The sequence below is a fragment of the Pleurodeles waltl genome, chromosome 3_2, assembly GCF_031143425.1.
Source record: "Pleurodeles waltl isolate 20211129_DDA chromosome 3_2, aPleWal1.hap1.20221129, whole genome shotgun sequence".
NCBI classification, from domain to species: Eukaryota; Metazoa; Chordata; class Amphibia; order Caudata; family Salamandridae; genus Pleurodeles; species Pleurodeles waltl.
In genome coordinates, this window is record NC_090441.1 from 167771688 (window position 1) to 167795092 (window position 23405).

A 23405-nucleotide genomic window follows, 5' to 3' on the forward strand; every position below is an offset into this window, starting at 1 on the left:
AAATTTTGCGGGCATATTTATGTGCCCCTATCGCCCCCTTGCACCACATTTGCACCATTGATTTTGACGCAAATGTGGCATTAAGGTCGCATTTCCAATGTGCTAAATTTACAAAGTGGTGCAATGCTTTCATTGTGCCACTTTGTAGACCCTTGATGCACATTATGCCCGCCTCAGGCATAATGTATGCGTAGGGGGGCGTGCCCCCGTTAGGGGGGGGCTGAAAAAATGGCACAAGGAAATCTGAGATTTCCGTGCACTATGTTTTTAGCACTTTTAATGCCTGCTCAGAGCAGGCGTTAAAAGGGGGCTTCCATTATTAGATTGTGCCTCTATCTACTCTGCAGGAATAGCGCCAACATTTTGGTGCTACTCCTGCAGAGTGGATCAATAGCGTTACAGAGAATACCTCTATTGCCCCCTACCCTGCGCCATGGTGCGCAGTATTTCAAATACGGTGCACATATGGTGACAGTAAGGGGGTGCTAAGGGGCGCAGGGAAAATGGCACTGCACTCAGTGCAGCGCCATTTTAAATAAATCTGCCCCTTGGAGTGGGAGAAAGGCCTCCTTAACGCTGCCTTAGAGTAAAAAAAAGACGCTAGGGCGGCACAAGGTGGCACAAGTGGCGCATAAATATCTCCCAGCGTTCTTACTAATCATCTAAATTATTGCCACAATGGAGTTTGTAATAAATCTATGCCCAGTGCAACAATATCTTATGGAAACGATATTTAGGACACAACGTTTAAGTCAGATTATATTTCTGAATACAGTATTCTCCATAAAACAGAAATTATGTTTTATAATCATTTTAAAAAGGTAGAAGACAAAATATACACACAGCAGCAACGTGTATTGTCTTAGTCCGGCCAATTCCACTGAAAGCGCCATCTGCAGTACAGGATTTTCTTACCTATTGCCTGCTTCCCTTGATTAAATTTATTACAATTGACTGCTAGTCCTTTTTTGTTTACCATACCAATGGGCAGAGGAGTGAATGTGGAGCAGGCACACTGATTGCTACAAAGGTGGAATCCATTTCAGATCTCCATTGTATGGGTGATGCACAAGATGGAAGCTGGGGGAAGTCTGCTGAATGTGAATTGTAGACTTCCTCTAAAGCTGTCTATTACATCTTCAGCTCTTAGATGAAAAGCTTCATATGTGCAGGTAAGAAAAGTGGTGGTTTATTTAAGCTTCGTAAACTCCCATCTTAACTGAAACAAGCCTGGCCAACCGCCCACCATGGAACCTTGGTTTCTGCACGTGAGGAACGACAAACCGACTCCAATATTCCATTCTACCCTACATACCACACATTCCCCTTTGTTAACAATTGAATATAATATATACATTACTTTCAAGCAATTATCTGTTTACATACACTTATGAAAATTGATATTTTTAAATAGGAGAAATGTATGAAACATCATGGAATTAAATAAAAAGAAACATCAGCTACATAATATAATCATAACCTATAAAGAGAAATATATGATACATTTTTAAACCACTAAGAGTTTTATTGCCCCTGCATTTTCCTACTTCACATGGTAATCTTGCAACCATTTTGGAGTAAGCCCTTTGCGCTGAGAACATTGACGTATAACTGCTTTCTCAAATTGCAGCATGTCCTCATCATTTACTGAAATATTGCTTCCTCTACATGACCGGGAATATCACAGGGAATGTCACACTCCTTACTGCTGTCCAACATCACCTGATTATCAACTTTCCTACTTATAATACCATCTTTAAGTGATTCTGAAACCTTAACCACTTTACTCAAACTCCAAACATTTCCATCTGACAATTCTACTACTTGATTGCCTATCTGTACTATTTTCATAGGCCCCCAAAACCTAGATTCTCCAGCCTTAACTTTTCTGCCTTTCTTTACTCGCACCCAATCTCCTACTCTCAAATAAGTTATGTTTTGCAGGATATTTCTCTTTGACACATTGGTACTTCACTATGCCAAAACCTTGTTAGAATTCTCTTTTTTCACACTACCCCTAGCTTCATCTTTAAGGTCCAACATCCAGGACTGTCTTAAATTGCACATAGGAAATCTACCACTCATTTCATCAAAAGGGTGCTCTCCAGGTGACCTTGATATGGTGCAATAACTCCATAGTAGATCATTCATTGTAGAATAACAACCTTTTCCATTAATAATTGCTAATTGTAACCCTTCCTTCAACACCTTAAATCGTCTTTCTACAATTCCATTGCTTTCCGGGTAATAAACGGAAGCCCTAATATGTTCTATGCCATATTTTGATATAAACAAAATCATCTCTCTAGAAGTTAGCTGAACAACGTTATCAGTTACCAGACATTTGGGAAAGCCTACCCCTTCGTAAAATCAATTACACATTTAGATGTTACTTGTCATTCAATTTTCACTTCAGGCCACTGGGAAATCTCATCAATTAACATTATATAGTATACTTTACACTTTGATAGCCCTGCAATGCCCAACAAAATCCTCTCCCAAATCCTACTAGATCTAGATAACGTTTTTTTAAACAGAAGTACTTTTTCTTCTGAGCTTTGTCACTTCTGGAGTAGTCTATACAAGACCGTTCTTTATTTTCAATACTTCTATCCACACCAGCCCACTAATAATCACTTCTATTTTTCCTCTTCATACAATTCATGCCTGGATGCCCTTCATGCGCCATATTTCAAACCACCTCCCTTAAACTTTGCAGAACCACCATGTGTTCACCACGAAACAATACACTTTTCAACTCTGATAATTTTTCAGCCACATGAAAGAATGATAACACATTTTCGTCCATTTTGTCTTACTAGGCCATTTGTTTTTTATGCACACAAAAACTCTTTGAATTTTCTCATCCTCCAAACATGCATTTTGCCACTAATATTCAGGTGAGTACCCACTCAAAACTTCACAAATGGATATTACTTTCTCCAAATCATCATCATCATCATAAGTCTCATCCAAATCATTAACTGGTAAACTAGATACAGAATCTGCTAATATGCTTCTGGACATGAAACATACTCAACGTGAAAATTTTATTCTTGAAGTATATATTGCCATCTCACAACTCTAGAGTTGTGAGATGGCAATATAAACTTCAAGAATTTAATTTTCACATTGAGTATGTTCCATATCCAGTAGCTTTTTTACAACCTTTGATTGTGAATAAATCTACTAATGGTCGGTGATATGTCATAACTTTGAATGTTGAGCCATATACATATTTTCTAAAATATTCTATTCACCACCAACAGGGTAAAGTTTATTTTTCTAACATGGAGTATTCAAATTCTGCACTTCTCAATGGCCTTAAAGCATACACCACAACTTCTAACTTTAATTCTTAATCTTGCAAAAGAACCACTCCAATACACACATTACTTGCATCCGTCATAATAACAGATTTGTACTTTGTGTCAAATTTGGTCAGAGCGGGAGCTTTAGGAATAGCACTCTTTAAACCATTAAATTCTGCTTTACATTTTTCGTGCTAAACAAATTTCTGTTTTTTTTCATAAGTTCTCTCATGTTCTTTGGTTTGTCTGAGAATAAAGGAATACACTTTGCATAATATTCTGTGAGTCTTAAAAATGATCTATGCTGATCCTTATCTACATGATAAGAGCATCCTCTATGGCTTTAACTAGACTTTGCTTGGGAGATATACCTTTTTTACTAATTGTATGACCTAAATAATTCACTGAATCTATTTCAAATTTATGTTTGTCTGTGCTTAAAGTTAAACCATTCCTTTCAAGGATTGATAACACTTTGTGCAATGTCTCTGTGCGTTCTTTTTTTATTTGTCCCCAAACCAATGCATCGCCTTGGAAATATACAACTTTTTTTCATCCTTAAATATCTTATATTTCACTCTTTGAAATACTGCAGATGCAGAAACTAATCCAAAGCGCATCCTTTTGTAATGATATGCACCCTCCAGCGTTATAAAAAATGTATAATGTCTACTTTCATCATGCAAAGCTATCTGATGGTTTGCATTGGATAAATCTAATGTGGTGAATACAGTTGCACCTCCCTAACAAGGAAAACATTTCACCAGTATTGGTTAAGGGATGATGGTCTACCCGCACACACTCATTTAGATACCTCAAGTCCACACAAAGTCTTATTGTCCCATTCAGTTTATGCACAACTACAACTGGTGATAACAAATGAGATGATTCAACTTCTTCTACCATGTTCAGATCACAAAGCCTTTTCAACTCATCCTTTAATGCATCCCTCATCAATAACGGCACATTACAGACCTTATGAACTTTCTGTATCACATTTTCTTTTAGAATAATTTTGTGAACAAATGTTTTTAATAATCCCAAACCGGACGGAAAAACATTTGGGAATAATTTGGCCCAATTCAATACTTTTTGATCATTTTTCTTGTGACACAAGAGCATTCTACTCCAAAACTTGATCATGAGCTTTGGGGTTCAATGTGATCATAAGATCTCACTGTTGTGTGAACCTTCTTTAGCCACATAGATCTCTGCATCAATGCATTTTCCTTTATAACTGACGGCTGACTCAAAACATCCTATTACATGAATTGGTTTAGTCCTATAACCCACTAACTTTATGTCAGGTGGTAACAATTTGACATTTGGAACCAGTGGAAGTAAATCATCACCATTCAATGAGTGTCTAGCACCAGAATTAGCCATGACTTTTATACTCTTCTCTCCAATTATTACTTAACAGAATAGAGCATCTTTTCATATTTGACCTGTTGCGTACACACCTACAATGAATTCTTCTGACTCATCATTTTCAAACTCATTTTTTATTTCACTGATTGGGTTATTATCTACCCTAATCAACTTCTTTCTGTTTATAACCTTTCTTTTACCCATTCTGACGAAATGTCCTCTGCCTTTACAGTTTCTGCAAATTTGTCCTATGGAAGGTCACATCTTGGCCTTGGCCAAATGATCCACAAACACATTTAAAACATATATAATGTTTCTTTTCGATATTTCCACTTGCCCCCTTCACATTTTCTGCTGACCCTTTCTTGTTTTTTGCACAGTCTTTATTTCTCACCATCTGCACTGCATTGGTGTTATTAAGAGCTAACTGTTACATACCTCGTTTCATCTCTTCATATTGGTGAGTGATATCAATAGTTTTTTCCAGAGTTAAATCATCTGTTAAAAGTAAAATTTCTTGTAATTTTGGATCTAATGTCTTGTGTACCATCTGGTCATGAATCATTTGATCCCTAAACGCTCCATAATTACATTTGGTGGATACAATTCTTAGATCATTAACAAATGCATCAGTTGAAACTTCGGGTTAACTGATATCACCCCAAAGATTTATGACATCCTACCCCTTTGTTAACTCTTTTATATAATGTAAATCTATTTTTTTAATAGCTTCTTCGTACACATACATTTTTTCTTCCTCCTCATCCTCTGTGATTAATGGGGGAAGTGATTTATTAGATGTCTACCTTCTACACCCAAGCAATGTTTTAATATACCAAACTTACTTTTGTCTGCATATATATCCCCTCCAATAGCATCTGAATATGCTTCAAATGCATCTTTCCATTGATACCAGTTTAATACAGGTTCTCGACATTCCATTAAAAATGCTGGTGGGGCTGAAATTTCTTTCCTTTCTGAATAATATACTGGATAAGCAATTCACCTCAAATGTTGTATAAATAATATGTTGACATATGTATTAAACAATATATATATATATATATATATATATATATATATATATATAAAACAGATGACGATCTAAACACTTGTCTTATTATTGCTTACAATGGCACCACTTTACTTAGAATGACAATATATATATATTTTATAGATGTGCGAATCACTGTGTACAAAACCTTTCTTGTATGTGATGTGCGAATTACCGTATGCAGTGTTGGCCCTTTGATTGCTATTTTTTTTTTAACTAATCCTCATTTATTTAATCATTTTATTCATAAAGTAAATTGGTGTGTGAATCACAGTGTTCACATTTTGATAGATTAAAGGAGACTTATTGTATGCAAATTGCCAAGGTTCTACACAGTAATTAATTCAGGTGAGCGGATCTTTGCTCAATATGCCAGTACTTACAATATGGCCGCCAAAGGTTCTGATGCAGCAACTACAATGCTGATGCTTGTCTTTCACGCTGGTGCATGTCAACTAAACTATGCACACGCTCCCATGCCTCACGCCTCTCCTGTGCCTATTGTGTGATCGGCTCCAATTGTTTCTTGTTTTTTTTCCACAAAAGGCCACCAAACGTACACAACAGCAAAAGTACTTCTTCACCATACAACAGCAAATGAGCACTTCACCACTTCGGGATACTTCTCAGCCCTCAGCACAACTCAACAGTTGCTCGAAGGCGAAAATGAACTGCAGTTCAGCCCATATTGTTGGCTCAGGCTTCGCTCCATGACCACCTTGTTGCCTGTATTATGTCTCAACTCCTACATGAAGGCTCCACACATGCTAGTAAGAAAAGTGGTGGTTTATTTATGCTTTGTGAAACTCTATCTTATCTGAAGCAAGCCTAGCTAACTGTCTGCCAAGTATTTGTATTTATATTTTAAATTTGTAAAGCGGGTTAGACCACCAAGGCATCAAAGTGCTAAATACCAAGTAAAGCAAGAAAGGAGAGCAATCAAAGAAAGCCCAAGAGAAACCAGGGGAAAAAACTAGCAACTCCATTATGCAGCCACAAAAAGTCAGGTTATAGATTCTGGCACCTTATTCCACATTCTAGCAGGTGCCACCGTGAAAGCTCATTCACCCCATCTGGCTTTCTGGAACCTAGAGACCTTCATCTTTCTCTGGCCTGTTGATCTCGACAATCTACACGGAGTGTACTATGTAAATGCAGACCTAAAGTAAAATTAGCCCTGCTAATGGAGTGCCTCAAACACCAGACACAGGGCCTTGAAGGTAATCTACTTCCTCACTGTAGGAGGCTGGACTGGCTTGTAGTGAGTACCAGGGGGTACTTACACCTTGCACCAGGCCCAGGTATCCCTTATTAGTGTATAGAGTGTCTAGCAGCTTAGGCTGATAGATAATGGTAGCTTAGCAGAGCAGCTTAGGCTGAACTAGGAGACGAGTGAAGCTCCTACAATACCACTAGTGTCATATGCACAATATCATAAGAAAACACAATACACAGATATACTAAAAATAAAGGTACTTTATTTTTATAACAATATGCCAAAGTATCTCAGTGAGTACCCTCAGTATGAGAATAGCAAATATACTCAAGATATATGTACACAATACCAAAAATATGCAGTATAGTATTAGAAAACAGTGCAAACAATGTATAGTTACCATAAGATGCAATGGGGACACATAGGGATAGGGGCAACACAAACCATATACTCCAAAAGTGGAATGCGAACCACGAATGGACCCCAAACCTATGTGACCTTGTAGAGGGTCGCTGGGACTGTAAGAAAACAGTGAGGGTTAGAAAAATAGCCCACCCCAAGACCCTGAAAAGTGAGTGCAAAGTGCACTAAAGTTCCCCAAAGAGCACAGAAGTCGTGATAGGGGAATTCTGCAGCAAAAACACAAATCAGCAGTGCAACAACGATGGATTTCCAAACGAAGGTACCTGTGGAACAAGGGGACCAAGTCCAAAAGTCACAAGCAAGTCGGAGATGGGCAGATGCCCAGGAAATGCCAGCTGTGGGTGCAAAGGAGCTGCTACTGGACAGTAGAAGCTGAGGATGCTGCAGGAACGACAAGGGCTAAAAACTTCCCCTTTGGAGGATGGATGCCCCACGCCGTGGAGAGTCGTGCAGAAGTATTTTCCTGAAGAAAGACTGCAAACAAGCCTTGCTAGCTGCAAGTCGTGCGGTTAGAGTTTTTAGATGCTGCTGTGGTCCAGGAGGGACCAGGATGTTGCCAATTACGTCAGGGGACAGAGGGGGCGCCCAGCAGGACGAGGAGCCCTCTTAGAAGCAGGCAGCACCCACAGAAGTGCCGGAACAGGCACTACAAAGAGGAGTGAAACAGTGCTCACCCGAAGTTGCACAAAGGAGTCCCACACCGCCGGAGGACAACTCAGGAGGTCGTGCAATGCAGGTTAGAGTGCCGTGGACACAGGCTTGGCTGTGCACAAAGGATTTTTGCCGGAAGTGCACAGAGGCTGGAGTAGCTGCAAAAGTCGCGGTTCCCAGCAATGCAGTCTGGCGTGGGGAGGCAAGGACTTACCTCCACCAAACTTGGACTGAAGAGTCACTGGACTGTGGGAGTCACTTGGACAGAGTTGCTGGATTCAAGGGACCTCGCTCGTTGTGCTGAGAGGAGACCCAGGGTACCGGTGATGCAGTTCTTTGGTGCCTGCGGTTGCAGGGGGAAGATTCCGTCGACCCACGGGAGATTTCTTCGGAGCTTCTAGTGCAGAGAGGAGGCAGACTACCCCCACAGCATGCACCACCAGGAAAACAGTCGAGAAGGTGGCAGGATCAGCGTTACAGAGTTGCAGTAGTCATCTTCGCTACTTTGTTGCAGTTTTGCAGGCTTCCAGCGCGGTCAGCAGTCGATTCCTTGGCAGACCAGTGTGCCAGCAGCACCTCTGTTTCCAAGATGGCAGAGGTCTGGAGTACACTGGAGGAGCTCTGGGCACCTCCCAGGGGAGGTGCAGGTCAGGGGAGTGGTCACTCCCCTTTCCTTTGTCCAGTTTCGTGCCAGAGCAGGGCTGAGGGGTCCCTGAACCGGTGTAGACTGGCTTATGCAGAAATGGGCACCATGTGGGCCCATGAAAGCATTTCCAGAGGCTGGGGGAGGATACTCCTCCCCTGCCTTCACACCATTTTCCAAAGGGAGAGGGTGTAACACCCTCTCTCTGAGGAAGCCTTTGTTCTGCCTTCCTGGGCCAAGCCTGGCTGGACCCCAGGAGGGCAGAAACCTGTCTGAGGGGTTGGCAGCAGCTGCAGTGAAACCCCTGAAAAGGCAGTTTGGCAGTACCCGGGTCTGTGCTACAGACCCGTGGGATCATGGGATTGTACCAACAATGCCAGGATGGCATAGAGGGGGCAATTCCATGATCTTAGACATGTTACATGGCCATATTCGGAGTTACCATTGTGAAGCTACACATAGGTAGTGACCCATATGTAGTGCACGTGTGTAATGGTGTCCCCGCACTCACAAAGTCCGGGGAATTGGCCCTGAACAATGTGGGGGCACCTTTGCTAGTGCCAGGGTGCCCAAACACTAAGGCCCATATTTATACTTTTTGACGCAAAACTGCGCTAACGCAGTTTAGCGCCCAAAAAATTAGCGCCGGCTAACGCCATTCTGAAGCGCCATGTGGGCGCCGTATTTATTGAATGGCGTTAGCCGGCATTAGCCAACCGGCGCTGCCTGGTGTGCGTGAAAAAAAACCACGTACACCAGGCAGCGCCGGCGTAGGAAAAAATGGCGTATGGGCGTCTAAAAATGGGGCAAGTCAGGCTGAGGCAAAAAAAACGTCTTAACCCGATTTGCGCCATTTTTTTTTGGCGCCCAGACGCCATTAACATGACTCCTGTCTTAGCAAAGACAGGAGTCATGCCCTCTTGCCCAATGGCCATGCCCAGGGGACTTCTGTCCCCTGGGCATGGTCATTGGGCATAGTGGCATGTAGGGGGGCACAAATCAGGCCCCCCTATGCCAAAAAAAATTATAAAAAAAATACTTACCACAACTTACCTTCTCTCCCCTGGGGTGGGTCCCTCCATCCTTGGGTGTCCTCTTGGGGTGGGCAAGGGTGGCAGGGGGTGTCCCTGGGGGCTTGGGAGGGCACCTCTGGGCTCATTCTGAGCCCACAGGTCCCTTAACGCCTGCCCTGACCCAGGCGCAAAAATCCGGCGCAAATGCGGGTTTTTTAGTCCCGCCCACTCCCGGGCGTCATTTTTGCCGGGGAGTATAAATCCGACACAATAGCATTGCAGTCATTTTTTTAGACGGGAACGCCTACCTTGCATATCATTAACGCAAGGAAGGTGTTCACGCAAAAAAATGACGCTAACTCCATGAACTTTGGCGCTAGACGCGTCTAACGCCAAAGTATAAATATGGAGTTAGTTTAGCGTCGAATTTGCGTCTAAAAAAACGACGCAAATTTGGCGCAAACGGAGTATAAATATGCCCCTAAGTAACTTAGCACCCAACATTTACCAGGTAAAGGTTAGACATATAGGTGACTTATAAGTTACTTAAGTGCAGTGTAAAATGGCTGTGAAATAACGTGGACGTTATTTCACTCAGGCTGCAGTGGCAGGCCTGTGTAAGAATTGTCAGAGCTCCCTATGGGTGGCAAAAGAAATGCTGCAGCCCATAGGGATCTCCTGGAACCCCAATACCCTGGGTACCTCAGTACCATATACTAGGGAAGTATGCCAATGTAAATTGGTAAAATTGGTCACTAGCCTGTTAGTGACAATTTGAAAGAAATGAGAGAGCATAACCACTGAGGTTCTGATTAGCAGAGCCTCAGTGAGACAGTTAGTCATAACACAGGTAACACATACAGGGCACACTTATGAGCACTGGGGCCCTGGCTGGCAGGGTCCCAGTGACACATACAACTAAAACAACATATATACAGTGAAATATGGGGGTAACATGCCAGGCAAGATGGTACTTTCCTACACTCACTGGCAAAACCACTGGAGGTGCCTCAGACTCTCCAGTGCTGAACTGAATGTTGGCAGACCCAGGACCAACCAGGCTGCAGCATTTTGGATTCTTTGAAGCTTATTTAAAGAAAACTGGTTGACATTTAAGTAAAGGGTGTTACAGTAGTCCACAAGAGATGCAATAGGCTCGGTGACCACTGACACCATTAATTCCTCCGGTATAAATGGGAGTATTTTCTTCAAAGACTTAACCATCCAAAAGCACGTTCTGTTCACATGGCTCTCGGGAGTCAGTGCATTGTCAAAAATGATTCCCATATTTGTTGCCGCACTGACCAGGGCAGGAGGTGAGCCCCAAACATCTAGCCACCGGTAGCCATTCCATATCGTGTTGTCGGCTCTGAAGATTATAATTTCAGTCTTTTCTCCATTCATTTTCAGCCAGTTCTGCCTCATTCAAGTACTAACTTCTACCATGCAGGCCCTACATTTTTTTGCCGCTCTTCCCAATCATTAGAGATGGAAACAATAATTTGGGTATCGTCAGCATAAGAGGAGACTTGGAAGCCCAGAAAGCATACCAATTGCACCAAGGAGCAACATACAGGTTAAATAAAGCAGGACTGAGGGAGGAACCTGGTGAACTCCTCAGAGAAGCTGAAATAGGTTGGCTCTAAAGTCCCTACAGCTAACTGTGAGCGTCCTATTCACTAGGAAGAATTCCAGGAGGTTTAAACCTGCATCACCCAGACCAGACTGATGCAGCCATTGAACCAAAAGAGATGGGCAAATGGTATCAAGGTCTGCTGCTAGGTCAAGCATAAGCAAAATAGCCGCTCCACCTTGGTCTACCTGCCGGTGAATGTAATCAGCTGCCATAAGCAAAGCTAATTCTGTGATATGGTTACTCCTAAGTCCATTTTGAGAAGGGTCCAGGAGTTCATGCTTACTGAGATATTGAGCAAGTTCCTGATTAATGTACTTCTCCAGGATTTTGGCTGGGTAGGGCAGCAAAGAGATTGGTCTAAGATTTTTTAGGTCACTCAAGTCTCCATTGGGCTTTTTCTTCAGAGGAATGACCCTTGCCTTTTTCCAGCACTGTGGGTAGACTCCAGACTTCAGAACATGGGAATAGACTTTTTCTAGGGATTCTGCAATGATGTTTGGGGCCAACTGCAGCACCTTTGGCAGGGAGGGGTCATCTGGCAAACCCAAAGTGGTTTGTGCTAGAACAGATTTTATCTTAGCCCGTGGTGGGGGTGCGAACCTAGCTAAATGCACTCTGGAAGACTGCCTGAGGAAACTCCCTTCCCTAGGCTTGGCGGTAAGCTGGTCCTTGATTTCTTTAAATTCAGAACCATTTTTCAAGAACTTATCCCTAAAAAAAAAGGGCCACCTTATCACAGATTCTTGAGAATTCTCCAGTGTCTGTTTAGTCAGGGGAGATGCAAGAAGGTTAACCGTCCTAAATAATTTTTTGGCACTAATAATGGCAGATCTAATCTTCTGAGAAAAAAAAAAGATGACTTGGCCTCATTAATGGCACTTTTATAATTTCTAATTAGCTCTGTATGCTTGATTTTTTATTCTGAGTTTAAAGCCATTCTCCACCTCCGTTCCTTCCTCTGGCACTTTCTTTGAAGCTCTTTAGGTTCCTCCAAGAACCACGGGGTAGAGATTTTCTTCCTACCCCCTTTCTTAGATCTAGCTGGGACTGTAGGAAAGTGCCTCTTTTGACATGATTACCCCCCCCCCCACACACACACACACACCACGTTTTGATGTGATTTAGACAGAAAGTGGACTGGGTGGGTTCTGGTTAACCAGGTCCCTAGTGCACGATCTCTTTCCTAAAACTGCACAGTTGTTTCCCCAATAGACAAAACCTTTAGCACCCTCTGCAAGTCCTGAAGTAAGGCGGTTAAAGCAGCATTGGTTTTAAAATGAATTTAATCAGAAAGATAACAGGAGCATAAAATAGACGTGTATCCATAAAAAAGGGGCACAAGGTTCTCTCTGGCTCCAACTGCCACAATAGAACATGGAACACTATGACATCATAGAAATGATGTCAAGATGTTCTATGCTTACACAGATCACCACATGTTCCATGCTTACACAGATCACCACATTATTTCCTCTTTTTTTTTTTTTTTTGAAGACTGAATCAATGAAGACTAAAATAAAACAACATCATAACTAAAGGAAGAAAAAAAAAATTACTTCCACATTACTGTAACTTGCTGTAATATACATATGTTGAAATACATAAAACATGCATATAAATATCATGCTAATATTGCTAATACACAACAAAGTCTTGAAATCTCTTAGGTTTGTGACAAATTCTGGTACTTATTCTATTTTTATAGTACCCACTACCTGGACTACTTATTTTGCTGAAATTAGTATTCTCAAGCCATTTTGTATTCTCTACCTGTGTCCGGGCAACCGGATCTAATGCAATACGTGAAGTACTCCACCAACTCCCATCAGATAGCTTTACCGCATTCTTACGTATTTCACAGATTTGTTGCGAGTCTTTATATTTAGATAAACCCTTTTTAACTAATACAGGATTCTTTACTTTTACCCAATACCCTACTTGCAACTCCTTAATCTTAAATCTGTTATTCTCGTCTAACCTCTGTAAACTACTCAAATTGGCATGGTGTTCTGCAGCTTCCCAGGCCTCTTTCATGTCACTACCTTCATGGAATAACTTTATCATCCAAAAAGAACATATTTCTGTAGAAGCTAATCTTCCTCTCATCAGTTCAAAACGGGATTTCCCTGTGGCAACATGAGGTGTGGTTCGATAAGACCATACTAGCTCCTGTATAGCCTGATCTACTGATGAGTGATTCCTGTAAGAAGCTTGAATACAGTCTACTAAGACATGATTAAATCGCTCTACCATGCCATTACTTTGTGGATGATAAAGTGGAGTTCTTATATGCTTGATACCACATTTACTCAAAAATTGGAACATCTCTGATGAAACAAATTGAACTCCATTGTCAGTTAAAATTTGCTCCGGGAAACCTTCACGACTGAAGATTTTCTTAAGACAATTAATCACCACTTGAGTAGTAGGAAACCTTACTGGTTTAACTTCTACCCATCTGGATAGATGGTCAATGATAACCACAAAATATCTCATATCAGGAGGCAGAATGTGATAAGGGCCAAGAAAATCTAAACCAAGCTTTTGCCAAGCTCTCGGGGGGGATGGAACAAATGCACTAGTCACACCTTCAGTAGTTAACACCTTATCACTGGTGTAACATCTCGTACAGTTTCTCACAAAATCATCAATTTCTCTATCCATCCCTGGCCACCAAAAATGAGATCTTAACCTTCTTTTAGTAATCGTGGCCCCTAGATGACCAGCATGAGATGCGGTAATCAAATTCCTCCTCAAACATAAATGTGGAACTAGTTTCTTCCCTCTAACTAATTTGTCACCTTCGATGGACAATTCGTCAGAGATCTTCCAAAAAGGTTGTAGCTCTGAAGGTAGACATTTTTCCTTAGGCCAGCCTACTCTGACCATGCGCATTACCTCACACAACATCTTGTCATTCAACACTGCCTTTATCCATTCCTTTTCGTCTAAAGGCATGTCACTTTCAGTTACACAGGCAACAAAGCATTCCTCTATCTCTGTTTCCCATTCCTGTTCCTCACTATCCTCTACAGGTAATCTAGATAAACAGTCTGCCCTCCTATTTTTCCCACCAGGAATACATTCAACTGTGAAGGTAAACTCCAGTAACTTGGCAGACAATCTATTAATTCTCGCAGTTGAACGCTTCCTTTTCCTGCCCGATAGTATTTCCACCAGAGGCTTGTGATCTGTTTTCAACGTGAATGGTCTACCCCACAAATACTGCTTAAATTTCTCAATGCTCCACACACAAGCTAGAAGTTCCTTTTCGATAACAGAATACTTGCGTTCAACTTGTCTTAGTGTTCTTGATGCAAAACCCACTGTACTTTCTCTCCCATCGTCAGATAATTGAGAAAGAACAGCTCCAAGACCATATTCACATGCATCAACGGTTACAACCGTACTTCTTTTTTCCGAAAACGGTTGTAAAACAGGAACATCAACAATTTCACGTTTGATCTGTTCAAACATTCTGTTACATTCATCAGACCACGTGAATACAGAGCTCTTTAAAGCCACTCTAAAACATTCTGTATTTTTGGCAAATTTTTTGGGGAATTTAGCATAAAATTCACATAAACCAAGAAAAGATAACAGTTGGTCTCTAGATTTTGGAGCTGGTGCTTCTAAAATGCCTTTGACCAAACTTGGTTTAGGCTTAACACCACCCTCTGAAAAAACATGGCCAAGATATTCAATCTCCCTGGCTTTGAATACACATTTGTCTCCTCTTAATGTCACACCTCTATTTTCTAAGGTACATAGAACCTCTTCTAGAACCTTATCATGTGTCAATTCATCACATGAAAACACCAAAATGTCATCTTGAAAGATCACTACGTTAGGATTATTAGGAAACATGTCTGACATTAATCTTTGAAACACTGCGGCCGCCGAAGCTAAGCCAAAGGGTAATCTGCAGAATTGAAAAGTTCCATCAGGAGTAATGAATGCTGTTAGATGTCTAGAATCCACATCTAAATCTACTTGATGGTAGGCCGACTTTAAGTCCAGTTTGGTGAACCACCTGGCAGAACCAATCTTAGTAATTAAATCATCAATTCTGGGCAAAGGATAACTGTCCACCCATATTGCCTCATTTACACTCCTCATATCCACACACATTCTTAAATCACCAGTCTTTTTCTTGGCTAAAATTATAGGAGATAACCATAATGTTGCTTCCACTTTTTCGATCACCCCTTGTTGACACATTTCTTTTAATAGATCGGACAAATCAGATCTGACGCTTAGAGGGACATTTCTTAATTTATGTTTAACAGGAACAGCATCATGCTTGAGTTTGATCTTATGTGTATAATTGGTGATTTTACCTAGCTGTTCACAAAAGAATTTTTTTAATTTCTGTTGCCAATCATGTACCTGACCAGAAGCAACTTTGATAGAACTCAAATTTTCCTTTTCTATTACAACAGGTTTATCTTGACCCGGCTTGATGGTAAGGTTGAATTCTGCTTGATGAAGCAGCCCTAAAACATTGATACCTTTCTTGGCAACATAAATCTTACCTTGCAAAGTCTTATCTAGGATAGTCAATGATGCCCAAAAGTAACCTAATAAGTCAATTTTCTGCCCTCAAGTGCAATAGTGACCACATCTGGAGGATAAAGAATCTTGGAGGCCCAACTTTCCTTGTACCTGTCTTGTGCTATTATAGTTAAACGGGCCCCTGTATCTACTAATAATTAAATTTTAGTCCCTTCAATAATGACATCAACATCCGGATCAAAGACAACCTTGTTGATACCAATAACATCCTTGACAACTAACACATACTCATTCATTCGTTCTCCCACAACACTTTCAGCTTCATCACTCAACACACAGCTAATGTTGTTCTTTCTGGCACTCCTGCATACTCTCGCAAAATGCCCAATTTTGTTGCAATTTCTGCACTGTTGATGAATTGCTGGGCAGTCTTTAAAAGATGACACATGCATGGAAGAACCACATCTATAACAAATTGGTCTCTGATTAAACTTATTCTTGACTGAAGAGTTGTCTGTTTTTTTCACAACATGATCTTGTTTCTTGTTGTTGCTGTTCTGTGCACTCAATGCTTTTAGCAATGTCAATAGCTTTGTCTAATGAAGGATCCTTGCATGTTAATAATTTCTCTTGAATCCTTTTCGAATGACATCTGGCAATTAACTGATCTCTGATGAGCTGCGATGTGAAGTTCTCGAATTCGCACTTAGCTGCTAACACCTTCAACGCAGTAGTGAAAGAGTCAATACTTTCACTGGAGCTCTGTGATCTCGTAAAAAACTTGTAACGATGTACTACAATGTTCTTTGTTTTAATAAAATATTTATCTAACTGTGCAATAGCCATTTCAAATTCATCCAGCTCTCCCTCTTCAGCCAACTCATAAGCCGGTAAATGATCAAAAATGTTCTGACCTTCAACCCCCAGATGATAATATAATAAACTTTTTTTTCTTTCTGGTCTAAATCTGTGGCCATCTATAGCACCGAGATATGCCTTAAATGAGCGTTGCCACAATTTCCATTCAAGAGGTGGGTCACCAGGATCCTGTAGAAAAGGTGCCGGTGGTAAAACGTTTTGCATGTTTTTCTTTATTTCAATAAGTTTGTATTGCTTCTTACATATGTTTGTATTGCTTCTTAAATTACTTTTTATTTTATATTTATTTCTTCTAGATGTACAGGCGAAGTCACCAACTAAAAGATGGCTGAAAAATGAATGAACAACCTATAAAAGTCCTTCATCTATTGCAATGCTAGAGTTAAAACTGAAACCCTTTTCTATGTTTATCACAAAACTCTTTTTTTTTTTCAATGAAGCTCAGTTTGAGCGATCACCGATCTCAGGATTCAATGGACTATGACATTCAATGAGAACGATCGCCGGTCTCAGGTAAGTGTTTTTACTTCCTTCTATTTTTTTTTTAAACTGACACGTGCTCGTATTGAGATGCGCATACAATGTAAAAATGAAGATTGCACGCGCTCAAGCAGACGCGCGAGAGAAAGCATTCAGTCTCCACATGAAGCCGTTTGTACTCGTGCCGCGCCGCCGCGTGAAACTGGTAGCGTTTGTGCAGTGACACAAGCAAATATGCTCAACGTATCAGTAAAGTTAAAGTCTTTTGCACAACCAGTATAGCACGCCACCCACACGCTCTGTGCCCCTTGATAGTTGAAAATGTAATAAAAATAGCTCACGTAAACACCGATGAGAGTTTGGTGGAGACCGAACTACTAGTAAGAAGCTTCAAGCGATCAGTTTCCAGTGTTATCAATCCATTTTGATCCTCGTCGTCATTGAAGTAAGGCGGTTAAAGCAGCATTGGTTTTAAAATGAATTTAATCAGAAAGATAACAGTAGCATAAAATAGACGTGTATCCATAAAAAAGGGGCACAAGGCTCTCTCTGGCTCCAACTGTCACAATAGAACATAGAAATTATGTCAAGATGTTCCATGCTTACACAGATCACCACATGTTCCATGCTTACACAGATCACCACAAGTCCCTAATAAATGGTACCCCTAGTACCCAGGGTCTGGGGTACCAAAGAGGATCCCTAAGGGCTGCAGCATAAATTGTGTCACTCTAAGGGACTGTTCACCAAGCACATGAAAGGCTGCGTGTCTTGGTGCGGAAAAAAGTGAAAACACGACATGGCACACAGCCTGTGTGCCATGTCCCCTAACACTACACAAAATATATGTAAGTCACCCATCTAGCGGGCCTTACAGCCCTAAGACACAGTGCATTATATTACATGTGAGGGCACACCTGCACAAGCAGGTATGTCTCTGCCATGCCTTGTCAATTCTCAGACATAGTAAGTGACCAGGGAAGCCATTTTAAATGCATGTTCTGGACACTGGTCAATACGAGTTCCCCACCTACATGATGGATTCACTGAAGATAGGGATGTTTGGTATCAAACATCTCACATTGATGAACCCACACTGATGCCAGTGTTGGATATACCAATACGTATACCCAGAAGGCACCTTAGTGGTGCCCCCTGAAACCCATCAGCCTCTGGTGTGCTCGCTGACCAGTTTCTGCTAGTCTGCAACCTACGGGTGAGAGCCTTCTGCTCTCAGGAGGCCCAGAAACAAACCCTGTATGGGAAGAGGGTGTAGCACCCCCTCCCACAGGATGACCTGCTATTAGCCTTCATAAGGGAGAAGCCTTAAAGGGCTGCCGCCTTTGAAAGGCGTATCTGGATCCCCTCACAGGAGAGGAAGCCACCCCCCTGTCCAGAGCCCATTTGCTACCTGAACAAGTGGGGAAATTAGCTTGTCAGGTAGGTGTGCCACCCCAGGCTAGTACCACCCCTAAGATGGGCTACTGCGAAGTGGACATGATTTTTCAGAAGTAGCCTAATTAGGAACTCTCGGACAGTGTAATGCCCACTTCCCACAGGAAGGGGTAATATAGGGGGTATAGTGATTCCAAGGGTCAATAACCCATTGGCTACTACCCTACATACCTCTAGCTCCCCTAAATTCAGTATTTAGGGGAGCTTCTGGCACCGGAGAAGCAGATCCTGACCTAAGAAGACAAAGAACACTGAAGAGCCACGACAGCAGAAGAGGAGAAAAGAAGCAGTTGACCTGGTACCAACCACGCCAGCCTGCCTGCATCCATCGTCGAAATCTGCACTAAAGTCTACTCATCCTGCAGCTGTGACTCCAGAAACCCTGGAGGACTGCTTACCTTCAACTAAGACTCAAGACCTCCTGTGCACAGCAGACCTGTTCTCCAAAAACCTCCAAAGAAGGGACTCTGAAGCTGCTGGAACCGCCAAGACCCGACACCTGAAGTCACCACTACACCCACCATCTCCGACCCGAGGTGATGTGGACCACTGTTGCCAACAAGGTTCCCCAGCTTTCCAGAGTTCAATTTCACTGTGGTTTCAAGCCTCCGAGTCTCCCAAAAGTTGCCTACAGCCTCTGCCTGAAGGCCTTCTCTCCCGCGGCCTCTGTGGTGGAAGAACCCTGCCACCTAAAACAACCAATGGACCTGTCACCTCCGGCCAGAGTTGAAGGAGGTCCTTGGTGTTAACAAAGTACCCTAGCTCTCCTGAGCTCGAGTTCACTTTGTTTTCACCTCTCCTGGACTCCCAGACGATGCCTTCAGCCTCAGACCACAGACCCCTCAACCGCGAGTGCTCTCAGACACAGAAACCTGACACCAAAGGATACCTCTGCCCCTGACCTGGTGACAAGAGGACCAAAGGTGCACCTATGTCCCCGGGCACCCTACGCTTGTAACCTACCTTTTGGTTGTCCTCTACTGGCCCACTAGTCAGAGCCTGGAGCCTTTTTCCATTGAGACCGATCTCCATTGAAATACATTGGGCATCCAAAGCCATCCTACACCTATGCAACCGTCCGCCCCAGTGCCGCCCGGAGTGACCTGTTGGTATGGTCCCGACCCTTGCCCAATACTCACTTTAAGTCTCGGAGGTTGGTCCTGTAAGTCGTCAAACAGTACTTGATAGCATAATTTATTTTTCCTCCCTTAGGATAACATTGCAAAAATCAGAAATTGCACTGGGTCCACTTTTTAAAGCGAAAAGAATTACTATTTCAAAACGTACTTACCTGAATGATTTTTCTCTGATGCCTAAACATATATAAAGGCACTTGCTATTTTTATAAATTGGTGTGGATCTTCTTCTTAAGTCGTGTGTCTCATTTATTGACTGCCATGTGTATTTGTAGATGTCTTACACTCTCTGTGTTAAGGATAAGGCTGCCCAACCACACTACCCCTAAATAGAGCACTTTGGGATTGCATAGGAATCCCTGTCCACTCACTGGGGAACTCCCTGGACCCTTTACACAGTATTCACATACCACATAAAAGGCCACCTTCTTACATGGGCTAATTCATCCATATCTGATAACACCCACTTACTAAAGTTCTCTGCATGGGTGACCCTGTCCACAATGGTCACTAACTTGAGATTTAATCAGGGTCTCCGTTAATTTGCTTCCTGAGATTTTGCTCCAATTTCTGACTCTGATAACATTGTCCAGTGTGAGTTTCCTACCATTTCCCTATCTATTCTAAACATCACAGCATGGTGGTCAGACCAACTTAACGGTACACACTTATCCACTATTAGGGCATCTAGATTGGTGAAGACCCTGTCCAGCGTATGTCCAGCTAGATAGGTTGCCAAGATAACCCTTTGCCAAAAGCGAAAACTATTTATCAGATCTAAAAAGATCTTGACATCATTATCGCCTCTAGCCTTAAGATGCAGATTAAAGTTACCTAAAATGGTGAAATTGCCGCAGGAAATAAAAGGTTCTAACATCTTTTTTCCAATTTGTCACAAACTGAGTTGTTGAGCCAGCAGGGCGATAGACCAAAAGTCATTGCAGGATATGTATGCCATTAATTTGTATTTTATAAAAGCCCTACCTCACAGCCCTCAATGGCCAGGGTGTTTCTAGATTCGAGCACACAATTCAGCCCCAATCTAAAAATATTGACAATGCCCCCCTCCTCTCCTTTCGCCCCCATCAGCACTTACAGTATCATAACGAGGGGAAGTAGCCATCATAAGATCAGGCCCGAGTCTTCCCTTGCCTAAGTCTCAGTAATAAACAGATAATCTAGCTGAGTTGTGGCAATTAGGTCATTAATTTCCCTGTAATGCTTAGACATATGGCGGACATTAATCAGGGAGCATCTAAACCTAACCTTCTCTGTAAGATCCTCTATCTCTGTGTTCTGGGCTAGACTCAAGATCCTCTCTCTCTCTGCTTTATCTCTGTTCTCCGGGCTAGACTCAGGAGTAGGCTCCCTACTCCTGATAGACCAGTCACACCGAGAACAATACAGTCTCCCAGTCATCCTGGGGTCATCACGTCACACCTTTTCCTACTAGTTTTCAAATCTGGCTGAAGTAGTGTCTGCCTGGGATAAACCAGCTGCTCTTAACCTAAATTGAATTTGGCAGCATCCCTGGGGGCATATTTATACTCCGTTTGCGCCAAATTTGCGTCGTTTTTTTCGACGCAAATTCGATGCAAAACTAACTCCATATTTATACTTTGGCGTTAGACGCGTCTAGCGCCAAAGTTCATGGAGTTAGCGTCATTTTTTTGCGTGAACACCTTCCTTGCGTTAATGATATGCAAGGTAGGCGTTCCCGTCTTAAAAAATGACTCCGATGCTATTGCGTCAGATTTATACTCCAGGGCAAAAATGACGCCCGGGAGTGGGCGGGACTAAAAAACCCGCATTTGCGCCGGATTTTAGCGCCTGGGTCAGGGCAGGCGTTAAGGGACCTGTGGGCTCAGAATGAGCCCAGAGGTGCCCTCCCAAGCCCCCAGGGACACCCCGTGCCACCCTTGCCCACCCCAGGAGGACACCCAAGGATGGAGGGACCCACCCCAGGGAAGAAAAGGTAAGTTGTGGTAAGTATATATATTTTTTTTTTTGGCATAGGGGGTCCTGATTTGTGCCCCCCTACATGCCACTATGCCCAATGACCATGCCCAGGGGACAGAAGGACCCTGGGCATGGTCATTGGGCAAGGGGGCATGACTCCTGTCTTTGCTAAGACAGGAGTCATGTTAATGGCGTCTGGGCGCCCAAAAAAATGGCGCAAATCGGGTTAAGACGTTTTTTTTTGCCTCAGCCTGACTTGCCCCATTTTTGGACGCCCAAACGCCATTTTTCCCTACGCCGGCGCTGCCTGGTGTACATGGTTTTTTTTCACGCACACCAGGCAGCGCCGGTCGGCTAACGCCGGCTAACGCCATTCAATAAATACGGCGCCCGCATGGCGCTTCAGAATGGCGTTAGCCGGCGCTCATTTTTTTGGCGCTAAACTGCGTTAGCGCAGTTTTGCGTCAAAAAGTATAAATATGGGCCCTGGTGCCTTCCAGACGGTGCATCAGTGTATCGGCGCAAATAAAAATACAATGTTGCCTGTGACAGGAATCCTGGTGTCCGTCTGTGCATAAAGATGAACCGACTCCAATATTCCATTGTATCCTTGATACCCCACTATCCTTTAGACCTTTGAAGTGGACCAGGTCCAAGAGTGGGGAAAATTAGATGTGGTGATCCTCTTTGAGGTACAAAGACAGTCCCTACCCCTTCCTCCTGCTGTATTCTACCTTAGCGGTGTCACCGTCAACAGGGATTGTAGAGCCTATCCCTCTTTTGGTCCTTTGCTTTTGATTCACCTGACAGGAAGCTGGCAGCCTCACACCTTATTCCTGCTGACACTGGAGGGCAGCTTGACTAGTCTGGGAGGAATATGCAGAAAATCAGGAACTGCCTAAAACCATTCCGAGAGCTAGGCCTATGGGCTTATCATGGTGTCATGGTGCACGGGGCAGGGTTAAAAACCTGAGCAGTGGCAAGCCATGAGTCACCTCCTTACTGGCCCATTCGTTCCAAGACAGCACACACTTAACGCATGGTCTTGTTCCCGCTCTTTGCTTATCCTGGAGTAACGTTTGGCAGCGTAAGTTTGTGAAGGTGCAAGATGCAATTAGAACTTCTCACTTTTTTTCCTTAACCCATAAACCTCTTGCAGCTATCACTCCTCCTTGAACTCTCGAAGCTTCTGGAACAAAACTACAGAAAGGTGGGGATTGCCTGATTATTATTACTTTTTGGACCTGTAGTGATTCTTGTAAATGAGACCTCAATAATTTGAGGAGAATTTGTTTAAAGACAAATGAGAATTTGTTTAAAGACAATTATCCTTCCTCCATTTTGATCAAGGTGTTGATAGAACTGTTTGCTAATTGGTTTCCAGTTACAGGTTCGAGACTCAAGTTGAGTGAAACAATTCGCAAAACCTCAAGAACAGGGAGGGAGATAGAGACTTCTGGTTAGGGATTTGTTTGAACTGTGAACTTGTTTTATTTAGTATCTGGGCATTCTGGTGAAGTAACCAGGAGTTTCAGGGCTGTGTACTTGAGTGTGAAGAAACAACACCCAAGTAACTAGGACTGGGGAGGTATAACCAAAGAACTGAATAACTCCTCCTTCCCAGTTCGGCCAATCATGAGAAAGTGCAACTCATCCAGAGAAC

The 23405-nt window shown here is 42.5% G+C and overlaps 1 long non-coding RNA gene across 1 annotated transcript in view; it reads left to right on the forward strand.

Annotated features, from left to right (window-relative positions):
* The window catches only part of LOC138286771 (uncharacterized), a 230277-nt gene extending 213037 nt beyond the window's left edge, over positions 1-17240 (forward strand). The window contains exons 3-4 of the long non-coding RNA XR_011202059.1: positions 16817-16900; positions 17009-17240. This is a non-coding gene — a long non-coding RNA (uncharacterized lncRNA). The remainder of the gene's footprint in view (positions 1-16816; positions 16901-17008) is intronic.
* The last annotated feature ends 6165 nt before the right edge of the window (positions 17241-23405 follow it).